The sequence below is a fragment of the Arachis ipaensis genome, chromosome B09 (assembly GCF_000816755.2).
Source record: "Arachis ipaensis cultivar K30076 chromosome B09, Araip1.1, whole genome shotgun sequence".
NCBI lineage: Eukaryota > Viridiplantae > Streptophyta > Magnoliopsida > Fabales > Fabaceae > Arachis > Arachis ipaensis.
In genome coordinates this window covers 31,267,718-31,282,952 of record NC_029793.2, presented here as the reverse complement: position 1 = coordinate 31,282,952, position 15,235 = coordinate 31,267,718, and the positions used below count along the sequence as shown (strand labels likewise).

At 33.5% G+C, this 15,235-nt stretch overlaps 1 pseudogene; it reads left to right on the top strand.

Annotated features, from left to right (window-relative positions):
* Positions 1-8,479, top strand: LOC107615346 (annotated as a pseudogene).

Here is a 15,235-nt window from a genome sequence, read left to right as displayed (position 1 = left end):
ATGGATGGTGGAACTGTCCGAGTTCGACTTAAGGTACGAAACTCGGATAGCCATCAAATCACAATACCTCGCCGACTTCATCGCCGAATACATTGAAAGTCCCAGAAATCCTACTACATGGAGTCTACACATAGATGGGTCATCAAACAAATCTGAAAGCGAATTTGGTGTTATTCTAGAAAGTGATCAAGGAACGCGAATAGAATTATCCTTAAGGTTTGAGTTCCTTGCTTTCAATAACGAAACAGAGTATTAAGCTCTACTTGCTGGCTAAAGAAGTGGGGGCGGAAAAAGTGATGGTGTTAAGTGATTTACAAGTGATAACTTCACAAATTAATGACATCTATCAAGCTAAAGATTCCACTATGAAGAAGTACCTGGATAAGACCAAGGAGCAATTCACACACTTCTCGGAAAGTGAAGTCCGACATATAACTCGAGAAAACAATGCTCGAGCTGATGCACTTTTAAAATTAGCCAACACCAAGACAGGGGGCAACAATAGAAGCCTCATTCAAGAAACTCTACAATCACCATCAATTGCGAAAGGGGAAGATGTACTGATTATACACAATCAACATTAGGGTAGATGACTCCCATAGTCAACTATCTCAAATTTGACATACTCTTATCATAAAAAAGTATTTTTGTAAAAATTGATAAATAATATTTGTATTTAATAATAATTTGAGCATTTGATACGAATTTTTATAAAAATATTTGAATATTTATTTAAAAGGTACATGCAAAAAAAATATAAAGATGAAATTATTTTATTTTTTTAATCATGTTTATAATTAAAATTTGATCTTTAAAGTCTTTTTAAAAATATATATTTAATATCTAATTATTTTTAAACATATTTAAATCTTTTGTGCTACATTTGTTTACAACCATAAGACATTGGATTTGGTGCCACAACTAGAAAATTTTTCATTCTCAAAACCACTAATTTGATGAAAAAGTTGCGTTTATTGTTTGAAGACTTGCTCAAGAGTTGCATAATTTTAACCTTTTACACGCGCAAGGCGTTGATGTTAATTGGTCTCCTCCTCCCGCGAGCATAGTGAAAATAAATTGCGATGCCAACATTTTTATCGAGAACTGTCTCGTCAGTTTTGGTTCTGTGATTAGGTCCGACGATGACTCTTGGAAGAAAAGTTGCTTTGGTTTCCTTTTTATCTGGAGTATCTTACGTTGTGAGCTTTTTGCTATGTGAAGGGGATTGATTTTTACTTGGGAGTGTAGTTATAAGACTATTGTTATTGAAATTAATTCCATTAATACTTTTTTGCTACTTCAATTTGATTTCCAGCAGACGTAGTCTTATATTGATAGTGATTTACTTGTGAAAGTTAGAGAGTTACTGAGTCTTAATTGGGAGGTTCAATTTAATCTTGTTAGAAGAGAAGGCAATGTCGTAGCTAATCTATTAGCTAAGAAAGAAGCTTGGGATGGTACTGATTTGTTGAATGGTTACAACCTTGGAGGGAGCTACATATAGCTCTCCTCTGTTACTTTTAAAAATTGTGTTGATTGCTATTTTCTCTGGCATTTGTGTCGTGTTTTAATTTCTTCTAAAACACAAAAAAAAAGACATTAAAACGACATAAAAATATAAAATTATGTTCATGTGAGACCTTAGAAGAGAGGCATTGTGTCTTGAAATATTAAATGTGTATTTTGTATTCTTTCTAGTAGAAGAGAGACAACTTATTTTTTTTTATTATCCTTATTAATTTTTTGCAATTATGTTTCTTATGATTATATTTATCTTCTTAAATTTTGTGTATAGAAAAAAACGAACATAAATTGAAAATTTTATAATTTGTTCTTATATTTATTATTTAATTTATTACTAAACAAGTTAGCTACTAAATTAGTCACTTTCCAATTTATATAGAAGTTAAGTTAAAATATAAAGTACATATTGAAAATAAGTTAATCAATAAAAAATGTTATGTGCATGCTAAAATTTAACTATTAAATCAGTATCATTTATTCATGTATAAATATAGTATTTAACTCATTTTTTAATATGTATTTTACGAGTAAATAGTCAAATTCATCTCTAAAAAATTATTCGTTCTCCAAATTAGTCATTAAAAAATTTTTTTAGTCAAATTCATCTTTCAAAAATTTTAAGTTATCACATTAGTCATTCCATCACTTCTGTTACTAATTGTATCAAAATTTGCCGACATAACACGTTAAGTGTTATCACAATGACCATAGCACACACTTGACAGCACTAATTAACTGCTAATATAATAAATTTATGAAATTAGATCAAATCAATCCCAAACTAAGAAAGATCTTGAGGCATTGAAAATCCTCAATTTGAGGTTAATTTGATTTAATTTCATAAACTTATTATATTAGCAGTTAATTAAGACTGTTAGGTGTGCGTTGTGATGTCACTTAATATATTATATCAGTAATTTCTGACTCCATCAACAATAGAAGTAAAGGAAGGACTAATATGACCAACTTAAAATTTTTAAAAAACTTGATTTAAAAAATTTTTTTTGGAGACTAATTTAAAAAATAATACTTTTTAAAAGATAAATTTAATTATTTATTTTATATTTTACATTTTAATATATATTTTATATAAATAATTGATACTAAGCACGATTTCGAGTCGAATCCCAAAATTTAAGAATCTTCAAGACAAATCACATGGAGAAGGGCATAGACTTCAACATTGAAATTTGACTTTGATATTGATTGTTCGAAAAATTGAAAATTGCAGCCAAACTATCGCTTTTTGTTTTTAGTGCTGGGGTTATATAGTGGTGTTTTTTTAAGAAGGTAGAAATTTGGTGTATTTTTGTTGGTGAAAATTGAATTGTAATTAATTTTATGTGAAGTTAATAGTTAAGATTCGTTAAATGATAATTTAATTAAATTTATCAAATTATTTAATTTCATATAAAATTAAGGATTATGTAAGGTAACCAATGATTTTTTTGAACAACATGAACAACAGACTTTAAATTTGGTTATTATTAGATATTAATTACTCATACCACTAATTAAATTTGGATTAATTTATTTTTTTAACCTTATTATTCACATTTTTTCACAATATTTTTGTCTACCTATATTTTTTCTAAAATTAATTGTACCTGAATTTTTACTATTTTTGTTGTATGAATTTTAGATTTGTGGTTTTTTTATTTTATTTTTTGTAAATATACAATTTGGGGAGTTAGCTTTATTTTTTTTATTTTAAAAATTTTTAAATAAACAAAATCTAATCCTCAAATTTATATTTGAGTGTTGAAAAACTTTTGAAACATGTTAATCGAATCTTCTAATTTATTTTGTAGCAGAAAAAAAAATTACTTCATCACAAATCGGAGAGTTCGATTTATGAAATATGAAATCTGACCCTCAAATTTAAAATTTCTCAAATTTAAGAATTCGATTTACCATTTAAAATAAAAAATAAAATTCATATAAAACAATACACTAATTAATTATGATACTAAATTACACAAATTTTTTTCATTTTTAAAAAAATTAGGCCCAAACTATGCCAACACCAATAAAATAAAATAAATCCTCCAAACATGGAATAACAACACAGAACACGCTGCATACAAAGGAACAAGTATGATATGCTATTACAAAACCCAATCTTGATGAAGCTCTTGTTTTTTGTGAAGGCGACGATGCATATAAGTCGGGATTGAGTCGCCAAAACTGAAAGAATGCTGCCTCAAAGAATGGGTTGTATTTTGGTAAGGATGGAGACAGAGTCGAAGGAAGATCAGAAGAGTTGCCACAGATTTTTGGAGATGCTAGCTAGATGGGGGAGAACTGAGAATTATGTCAGTGGCTATGACAATATTTTGAGAGATGCCAGTTGAATAGTTGAATAGGAGTTTATCGCGAGTTGCCGTCGTTCTGGTCACCGGATGTGGCATTGGTGTTGCCGGAATCGCCACTGGTGCTGCCGCTACTTGGTTCCCTCGAATACGGTAAGCGTTTTTGTTTTGAAGAGTCCTTTAATCGCTGCTCTATTATCATACGCTGAAATTTTGCGGCGTTAATTGCTATAAGATTGAGTTTCGGTTGTTGTATGTCGCGATTAGAGTTGTTGTGGTTACTGCGAAAGTGGCTTGGAGCTGAGGTTGCGGTTGTCGGTGATTTCGGGTTGAGAGAGAAGGTTCCCGTGATGCGTTTGGGTTATGGTTTTGTGTATTGAGGTAGGGGCTTTTCTAAAAAGCTATTTTATATCTGGAATTGTTATAAATGGATACTGGTGTGAGAATTATATACTTTTAGTGATTGTACCAATCTTATGTATTGTTTGGCTACTTTGGATGAATATGATTATATGTTTTGATTAGATTATTGTTTGGTTTTGATAAATGAATTGTTGCCGAACCGTTTCTTTAAAATTTTGGAAATGAGTTTAATCGGTTGATAATGATTTGATTTTGAAATGGTTTCCTTGAGATATGAAAATGAGGTGACTGTTGGATTTAGCTTGCTTTTGAACTGATTTTGGATTTTGGACTGTTGAAAAGGATTGTGGAATGGTTTAGTTGGGACCCGAACCGGGTGGCAAAGTCCAAGTTTTAGGGGAGGTGCTGCCGAAATTTCTATAAAAATCCTAGACTTTGTTCGAAAAGTTATTTAGAAAGGGTTGGGATTTGAGAAATTGTATTATTTTATTTGTTAAGAAAATATTTATGTTTTAGAACTTAATTTATTTAAGTAAACTATATGTCTTGAGTTCGATTTATTTATAAATGAATTATTTTACCATTTGGATCACTGAAGGAAAGTATTATGTTCTAATATTGATTTTAATATAAAAAGGACTTTTGCTTTTGGTTAGACTTAAAGATTTTGTTCAGAGGAGCTTTTAGTGATTTTAAAGGAAATTAGACTTTGACTGAATAATTGCGTTTGTGACATTTTGGAAGAAGTCAGAGAATTGATTTTAAGGAGGAACCTGAAAGTGGTTTTAAATTAAATGAATCGATTCCGTTTCAAGTGAATTGACTTTGGATTGGGTTGGGACTTGTGACTCTATATGATCCGGTTTTATAATAAACTCTGTTTTTATTTGCTTAAACCAAGGATCTATGATTTTAAGAATTTCAATAAATTTTTAAGAAATTGAGGTAGGTTGTCCTTCCCTAAAGTCTTGAGACTCGGATGAGAAATTTTATTGTCGAATCCTACATTAGGATGAATGATTTTTGAATCCTTCAAAGGAGATTTTAATTTGGCCTGATTTTGGAATTTTGGAAATATGATGTTGAGGGTAACTTTGTTTTAGAAAAGAGAAAGTTACATTTGAGGGAAAAGTGGCTATGCACCTGAAAAGATTTGTGAAATGGGAATTTTAAAGCCAAAGTTGGAAAGAATTTATTTTCGATTTCAAAGTAAATGGAATTGAGAAAAAGTGATTATGGCTTGAATGATGATTTGATGAGTTTGATGATATTGGTTGGTGGAAGTGCTTCTATGTTATGAGTCAGAATGGCCGTATATGATAATGAATTATGGCTGATTGCGGAATATGTTATGATCCGGATGGCTGAGTATGAATATGAATGATTTTGAGCTGATAAAGTGATTGTTGCACTTCTAATTATCTGAGATACGAGTTTTCCTGGGTGAAAGCAGTGGCTAGCCACCACGTGCTCCAAGTTGAGACTCAATACTCTGCTGACCCTATGTCGTAAGTGTAGCTGGACACTGTGAAAGTTCCGGACGAGCTCGCCCCCGTGAATATACACCAGTGAGGGTGTTGGATGTGAATTATGATTATGATTGTGAATAACTCGAGTTGGGGATGCACGACAGAGGGACAGTCCAATGGTTAGCTACCAGGACTTGTCGGGTTGGCTTTATAACCAAGAGATGATATCATCAGCCACTAGAACAGGCATTCATCATATGCATTTATGTGACATTGTTTGGGTGTGCATATTGTACTTGGTTTGCCTTTGTGATTACTTGTGATTAACTGTTAATTGTTCTACTTGCAGTAACTGTTTGTTTGTGCTTGCATTTTCCTATTTGTGTTTGCGACTGAGACTCTGTTGGACTGTGATGATTGGTTGTTGTTTGGGTTATTTGGGCCTAGGGCCGTGGTTGATCATGAGGTAGGCCGAAGGCCATATTTGGTTGATATTTCTGGTTTGGAAAAGTATGAAGAATTAATCTGGCTCAGCACAGATAACCCTTTTGAAAGGATTTTGAATTTTAATAAATGAACGGTTCCTCTTTCGGAAAAGATTTCAGATTTTTCTTTTATAGTAAACTTTTGCTTTCAAAAGATGCATAAGGCAATTATTAATCACTGTAACGATTTTTATCTCATGTATCCTATTATAGTAATTCTGCAACCCTATAGTGAGAATCCTTTTGAGGATGAGGTTCTCACTCCCCTACAGATCTTCTCTTTTCAGGTTACAGACGACGAAGTTCAGAAGATAGTATTTATTTTTCTGTCAGACGATATTTTTGTATTGTTTTAGTATTTATGTTTTCCCTCACCTTTAATTTTGTAAGTCTTGTAAGAGGAATAGGATTATGATGAGATGTTTGTAAATTAATATATATATATATATATGAAATTCCTGTGAATATTATTGTAATTTATACTGTAAGTGTGAATGTATGTTTATTAAAGATTCGGTTAAAATTTTAAACAGGCTCATATTTTAGTATTAAATATTACAAGAGTCGTCGTAATACTCGAACTAGCTATCAGAGTGGCGCAGTTGGAAGTGTGACATTTTGATAGTTAGGGTGTTACAAATTTGATGTTAGTATTAATAATAAGTTAAAATTTGTTTTAATTATATAATAAAAATAATTAACATAATAATTATTAAGAGAGATAAAGTTATTTTGCAATAAATAATATATTTAATAAATCAATAAAGTTATGTGTACAAAAAAAATCAATTACTAATTAACTATTACGTATCGTTTAATTTATTACTCTTGATTATAAATTTTTATCAATAATATAATGTGCATTCAAAGAAAGTGACGGATAAAATAAATGGATTAGAGGGAATATTCTACGAAATTACTAAGTAAATTTAAATAGCGGGTGTGGCTAAGGGTGTGGCTAAAAAATTTAGCTTAACATCCTAATACATTGAAAAAAAGTTTTGGGTTTATAGAATGTATTTATTTTTATTCAAAAGAGATCCCTAATTATTATGGAAAAAGGGAAGAATTAATTACATTGCAGAATTAGATTTAGTTAAATCTGTAAAAGAAGATATGATTAGTATTGAGTTATAGGATGATAATGATTAATGGTATGTTGTGTGTAAAATAATTGTGTCTGCATGGATAAACCAGATTGTTCACGCAGCACCTCCCTCTCCGTTCATTTTTTGTCACTCACACTTGACACTTGTACATAGATAACAATAACATAACATCTCAGAACTCCGAATTCTCCTCTCTCTCTTCTTTTCTCTGGCAGTTGGTGTTATTGTATAAAGCCTCACTCCTACACACTTTGCTCTTCCTCTTCTTCGTGTTTTTCATCGCATTTTTTAGGCTCTCAATTCTCTTCTTCTACGCTTTCCAAATCTACATCCACCCCAATGCCCAACCCTCCACCTCCAACGGCCTTCGTGCTACCATTTGCCGCCCTAGTACCTCGAAGGCCTTGCTCCCGACCTCAGAAAGCACCTCAAGAATAAGGACAAGCTCGATTTCGACGAGAAGAATGCCCAAATCTTCAGGCTCAGGCTTGACCATGCTGAATTTTGGGTTTGGATCATACCTCTTCATTGCTTTAAGACCTCCATTTTGCTAGTCTTGATGGGTTCTGGAAGGTTCCCTTATTGCATTCATGGGATTCCTTTCATTGGTGTTGCTCATTCCTACTGCTAGAATTGGACGTTCCTTTTGGCTTGGAACTGATAAGATTCGTTGCAATTTGTCCATGATCACTTGTGGATGGTTTGGTTGCACCATCCTTTATGCAAACTAACTGTTTGTTATATTTACTGCTTTAATTGGATTAAGCCTTAGTTGAGATTTTCGTGAACAACTCAAACTTGAACAATAACAATAGTAAGGGTGGCAGTAAAGTTGGCAATGCAGAAAAATTGTTGGGAAACATGGGATTTTCACCTTCTGATGTCAGAAACTTTAGGTGGTGGTACTTGTTTGGGTCTAGTTTTTTGCAGATTGTGGCATTAAGGCCAAGCCTTCAGATGTATCTAAATGAAGCTCTTTTATTTTGGTACCAAAGGCTCCATGCTAGCAAGGTTCCTGACTTGGATTATAGGAGGGCAAAGATGTTCTGCATAATCACTACTTGTGCCTTGTGGTTTCGCAGATCCTTGGCCCACCTGTGCTGGTACTTCTCTTTCTTGGGTTATCTCAGATTGATGTTACTTCTATTGCAAACCTCCCATTATTGAGTGTTGAATTTATTCAGTGGAGTGTTGAATTTATAGCTAAAATTTTGTAGCTTATTTAATGGATTATGATTGATTCTTTAGGTAACTGCAGAATTTCAAATATAACTGAGTTGTTTGTAGCTGTTTATCAAAATTTGGGGATTTAGAGTTAAATATAGTGGGAGGGACCAATGTGGGTATAAATTGAAAATGAGTCAGCTCAGCTAGCTGTTGGAGCCATCTAGCGTGGCAAAAAGATGCCACGTAAGCGCTCCGATGATGACTCATCACCAGAAATATGCCCAGGGACCATTATGAGTACTCAGAGCTCTATCTGGAGAATTACAATGGAAAAATTGGAATCTTGAGGACTACATTAAGTAATCATGCGAATCTCGGGGACTACTATGGGATTTACTCGACCAGTGGGCATGCGATCCTCTCCATTTGGTGTTCACCAAAAGAATCTCTTCTATAGAGAAATTTTTTTGACATCTTATACAGACTTGGATAATACACTTAGAACTATTCAATATTAAGTTAATAATCACCAATTGACCCACTTTGTTCAGGATCTTTGTATGCCACATCTTCAGCTTCTTTTCCACCTTGTCAATGATGGGTTACCACGTTTGTACTATGCTTGGGAACCCAACAACATACTGATGAATGGGTTTTTGACGGTTTAGAGTTTCACAAATAAAATCTCGTCGAAGTATAGTTTCCAAACAAAAAATAATCCTTTCATGCACGCGTCCGCGTGAGGTGCAGCTTGTGTGAGAAGCCCAACGTTCGCGCCATGTTTGCCTAACTCTCTGGAAAATATATGGGGGCTGCGCTTACTCATCGACGCGTACGCGTACAGCGTGCGTACGCGTCCCTGCCCTTCTTTTTTTTTTTAGAAATACGAAAAATAGCTTAAACTCCCCCAAACACTACCTACAACCCAAAACTAACTACACATGCAAAATTACAAAAATATTTTTGGCTTTTGAGGGATTTTCAAATATAAACAAGGAAAGCTTGCACCACAAGCAACTAGCAACAAAATTATTGAAACAACTATATAAAGAGAAAACTACCTACAATGGCAACTCAAATCACTTATTAATCAGATCTAAAAGAGAGTGGAAAGAGTTTACCATGGTGGGGTGTCTCCCACCTAGCACTTTTAGTTTAAGTCCTTAAGTTGGATATTTGATGGGATCCTTGCTATGGTGGCTTATGCTTGAATTCATCATTGAATCCCCACCATTGTTTGCATCTCCAATGACTACCGGGATCCCAAATTAGGCGCATAAAGCCTTCAAGTAAGCTCGAGCAAGTAACAAGACCCCAAGATTGATTGTGGAATTGAATTCCAGGGTCTCAAACCTTGTTTTTGCACCCATTTTGTTGTTGCTTACCATCGTTAGATCCAGGTGACAAGGTTTGTGAATTCTCATTTACGCATCCAAACATTCTCCTAGACCCATGCAATTCGGTTCTACACCAATCATTGCTCTTGAATTTTGAGTATGCAACCATCATGAACTTAGAGTGATGTTTCCAACCACTACACAACTCTTTCCTACTCTTAACTCCATAAAGAGCTCTAAGTTGACCATCATTTTCAATCAAACCATATTCAAGTGAGAAAGTAAAGCTTAGGGATAAGAATTTTACCCACTTGAATGTTGTGTAGGATGTTGACTTAGGAAGAGGTGGTCCCAATGATCTTGCGAGCTCCACTCCTTTGTGCTCTGCCTTGACTATCTCCACCTCTTTGCAAGCTTCTTCAATTTCAACCTTTTCCCCTTGGTATCTCTCTTCTGATTCACTCTCTTCTTCATTGCTCACCAAGGGTATGGGAGGTTGTGCACATTCTTCTATGATTTCAACTTCATGTCCAATGGGAAAGGATTCAATTGTAGATAGAAATTCATCCATGATTGAATCCATCTCTTGATAAACCTCTTCCAAGTCTCCAACTATAATATGCCTTGGAGTTTGCGCACCCTTCTCAACATCAATATCAAGCTTCTGGGAAGAATGCTCTATGATGCTACATTCCCATGGACTTTCAACATCTCCTAAATCTTCAACCACTTCTCCTCTTTCTTCAACAATCATGGCTTCCTCTAATTGCTCCAATACAAAATAACATCCCTCATTTTCCACCGGAATTTCCAATCTCTCCTTCATGCTATGCTCTTCAATGGATTCTTTACATGTGGCCATGGAAGTACCTTGATTGCATGAGTATTGGGAGGCTAAAGTGTTTACTACCTTGGTCAAGGTATCCATGATGCCTAGTGTGCTCCTTTGCATGTCTTGTTGCCCTTGAAGTAGCAAAGTAAGAGAGTCATCCATTGGGGCTTGGGGTGGATAGGAGGGATCATCATTTTGGAGGAATGGTTCATAATAGGGAGGTGGTTCTTCTTGGCAATGGTATGGAGATGGTATGTGTTGAGGTGGTTTTTGAGATCAATTTTATTAGAATTGTGGTCGTTCTATGTGTGGCTCATATGGCTCAAAAGGTGGTTGGTATGGTGAATATAGATTAGGGTCATATGGAGGTATTTGGTGAAAAATGGGCTTGTGAGTATGGTTGAGGGTTATGTTGAGGGTATGGCTCATAGGCATATGGTGGTGGTTCTTGAAAGTCACAAGGAGATTCACCATAGCCATTTGATTGGTGTGCATCATAGAATGGCTCTTGTTCATAGTGTATTGGTGGAGGTTGTTACCATGAGGATTGATCATATGCATATGGCTCCTCCCACCTTTGATTGTCCCATCCTTGATGCACATCCTCATTGTAGTCCTCATTTCCTACAACATAGTTAGAACCAAACTCATAGCCAAAGTGAGAATTCATAGTAGCAAGAGAAAATAAGAAACAAAAGCTAATAAGAAATAATGAAACGAAGTCCTAATACTAGCAAAAACTAACAAGCAATCCAAAAATCAAGCTATTCACAATATTCACATATATACAATAACCAATAACATAACACAATTGCAATTTCCCGGCAACGGCGCCATTTTGATGAGTGGATTTTTGACGATTTAGAATTTTACAAATGAAATCTCGTCGAAGTATAGTTTTCAAACCAACAATAATCCTTTCATGCAAAAATTTTGTTTGTCACAAGTACAAACTCCTAATGAATCTAATAGCCTAAGTATTTAAATCTCGGGTCGTCTCTCAAAGGAATTGCAGGGTAGTGTTCTTGTTATTGGCTATGGACATGTATATTTTGGGGTTTTGGATAAGAAACAAGAAAAGTAAATGATAAAAGAAATCAAATGACAAAAAGGTCTTGGCAAGGTTTGGTGGTCAAGGATCTCTATCCCTATTATTAACCACAATATGACAATTGCAAGGATTAATCTCATTAAGTCATCCTCTAACAAGTAAAGGAAAGTCAAATGAGGTATATCAATCCTAGTCCATAAGTCCTAGCTATTCACTAATTGGATTAATGAGAGCTAGAGTCAATGGCTACTAACTATCAATCACTTGGACATTAGTAACTCAAGAATTCCTAAGTTACCTTCCTAAGCCAAGAACACAAAATTCTACTCTAACATCCTCTCAAGCATTTTTACAAACACTTGGGAGGTGTAAAAGGGAAGCATAATAGATTGACAATAAGTATGAAATCTAACAACAACTTATTGCAAAGAATTAACAACAACAATAAAAAAGAATGCAATTATTATAAATTACCTCAAATTGTATTGAAAAAAAATGAATGTGAACAAGAGTATATCAACAACATCAACAACAAAGTATAGAAGCAAAATAGAAGAAATTACAACAAAAGAATAGATGAACAAGATGTAACACAAGGAATTGAGAACTAAAAGAAGAAGAGAGCATGAATTAAAACCTAGATCTAAGCTTATTAATCTAAACCTAATCCTAATCCTAGAGAGAAGGGAGAGCTTCTCTCTCTAAAACTAGACTAAAGTTAATCCTAATGTGTGAAAATGATGGAATGAATGAATTGATTCCTCCCCCTTCAATCCTTGGTTCTCTTAAGCATTTTGGCACCAAAGTTGGTTTAGATTGGGCCCCACAGCCTCTGTGAATTTGCTGGGCACATTTTTACTTAAAACTCACGTGCCAGCACCGACGCGTACGCGTATAGCACGCGTGCGTGTCCATGGGGTTTTTGCGATCCACGCGTGCGCGTGCGCGTGGATGGTTGCATCCAAATCTTTGGCTTTTTTCCATGTGTTCTCCATTTTGCGTGCTTTCCTCTTCACTCCTTTGATCCATTCCTAGCCTTTTCAATCTGAAATCACTAACAAATACATCAAGGTATCTAGTGGAATCAAAGGAAGATTAAAATTATCAAATTAAGGGTTTAAAAACATGTTTTCACATTTAAGCACAAATTAAGGAAGAATCACAAAACCATGCTATTTCATTGAATAAATGTGAGAAAAGGTTAATAAATACTCTAATTCAACACAAGATAAACCCTAAAAACAGGATTTATCACATACCCAGATATTTCGATTGGGAGTCTCCCCATCTTACACTTCGATGCTCCTATCCTAACATAGACTTATCATAATTTATGGATAGATCCGCCATCAAATCAAAGTAGTCTAGTAACCACCTTTAGTTCTTGATGGTTCCCTCATCAAAAGGATAGAAAGCTCATCCTATGCTTTACCTGATAGCTCCTCATAGCTCTTGATAATCTTGTTAACACTTTCACAATAATGGAGGGATTTGAGTCATTTTGGTCCCGAATTTTGACAACTGAGAGGTATACTGTTTAGAGAATACATTTACGGCTAGTTGAGCAAATGACCACTTTGATATTTGAAACTGAAAGATTCTTATTTTGACAAAATGGATACCAATAATATTTATTTTTGACAAAATAAACCCTCAAATATCAGTTTTATTTGACAAAAGACCTAAATGTCTACAATGATGAGTTAATGATTAGTCTATTTTGTCAAATAGAGCTGATACTTAGGGCCATTAAGGGTTCATTTTGTCGAAAACAAGATTTTGAGGTCTATTTTATCAAAATCAAAATCTTTCGAATGCCAAAATGACTATTCACTCGAAGTAAAACATTAATAAACTATAAGTGATCATGAATATATAAAAAATACAGTAGTTTAAACTCAAAAATATTAAACTTTAATTTGATTGGTATTATTGTAGTTCTCTAAAAATTGTGGAACTTTTGAATTTCGTAACAATTATTTCTTTTTTAAAGATACAACAATATGGTTTGACGGCTAATGTTAATACACTTTCAAAACAACGGATTGTGTCATAAATAAACGGCGATTCGTTTTGTAAAAATCAAAATCTTTCGAGTATCAAAATAGTTGTTTAGAATAGTCATTTTGACAGTTGAAAATTGCTGATTTTGACATAACAGATTCCAACTTTTGTTTTAATAAAATAACCCTCAAATACCAAGATCTGTTTGACAAAATGGACATCACTATAGACGTTTATTCCATTTTGTCAAACAAAGCTAATATTTGGAAGTTTGTTCTGTCAAAAATAAAGATTAGGATCTATTTTGTCAAAATCAAAATCTTTCGAATAAAATGGTTATTTACTCTTTTATTTGACTTCGGTACCAACCATTAATCTTAATTGTTAGAATGAACACCCAGCCTGATGACCTTTGACTATTATCTCGAAGTACAAAGCTTCCCGTAAAAAAATAAAAAAAGCTCAATTTAGTCCCTGTTGTTTAACATTGTGACACAACGTGATCTCTCTATCATTTTTATTGTTAATTCAAAAATTGCTTAGCTAGCACATTTTGATAATGACCTGGCACATTGACTATCATGTTGTCATTATCGAATTGATGAAATATCTATTTGTCCTTATTCATTCAAAAAAAAAATGATTTAGTTTTGACATCAAATTAGTGAGGGATTTAATTGTTAAAAACAAATAAATTTTTGACCAATTTGACAATAATAATATGACATTTTTTTTTTGTTACCCACGGTATTCCTCAACTCGACAGGCCAATGACTAATTCATCGCGGATCGGAGCTCCATTTAAGGATCTGTCACTCGCCAATGAATTACTGCATGCACAAAGCGGGATTATAATAATATGACACTTAATGTGCTAACTTATCACCTAAACGTATCAGCTAAATAATTTTTATTACGAATTAATGGTAAAAATAACAGAAAGATCACGTTGTCTCACAGCGTTAAGAATAGAAGGCAAATTGAACTTTTTTTTGTCACATGGCGTTTTATTCTTCAAGATAATAGACAAGTTCGACTAATTGTTTATTCTAATTAATAAAATAGAAAAAATAAAAAATAAAATAATATGACAACTAGATCTATGGGAGTTTTTACAAAGGACAAATAAGAGTACAAAAAATTTAACAGAACAATTAAGTTTATTAAAATTACTAATGCTAGACATATTATATCTTCGATAGTCTTTTGTAAAACTTGTCAAGCCCATGTTTATGTCTCTTAAGGTAATTGATGTGGTGTGTGGTGTGTGGTGTCTGCCTGACATATGGACATATATGTCCATCAGATATTAATAGAAGATTAATAAAAGGATCATTTAAGGAGATTTTTTTTTTAAATTATTGGATTGAAGTTGGAATTTTTTTCCTAAAAACGGCTGATTAATTTAGATATGTCATGCGTATGTGTTATGTATTGATATGGATGATGGGGTGCTATATATAGATGTGGGATAGTTTTTTGCTGAAACATGGTACAAAAAATCAGACCATCTAAATTTTGTTAAAAAAAAATAATTCTGTTAAAAAAAAATTGAGTTACCAAATCAGATGGTCCAAGTTGT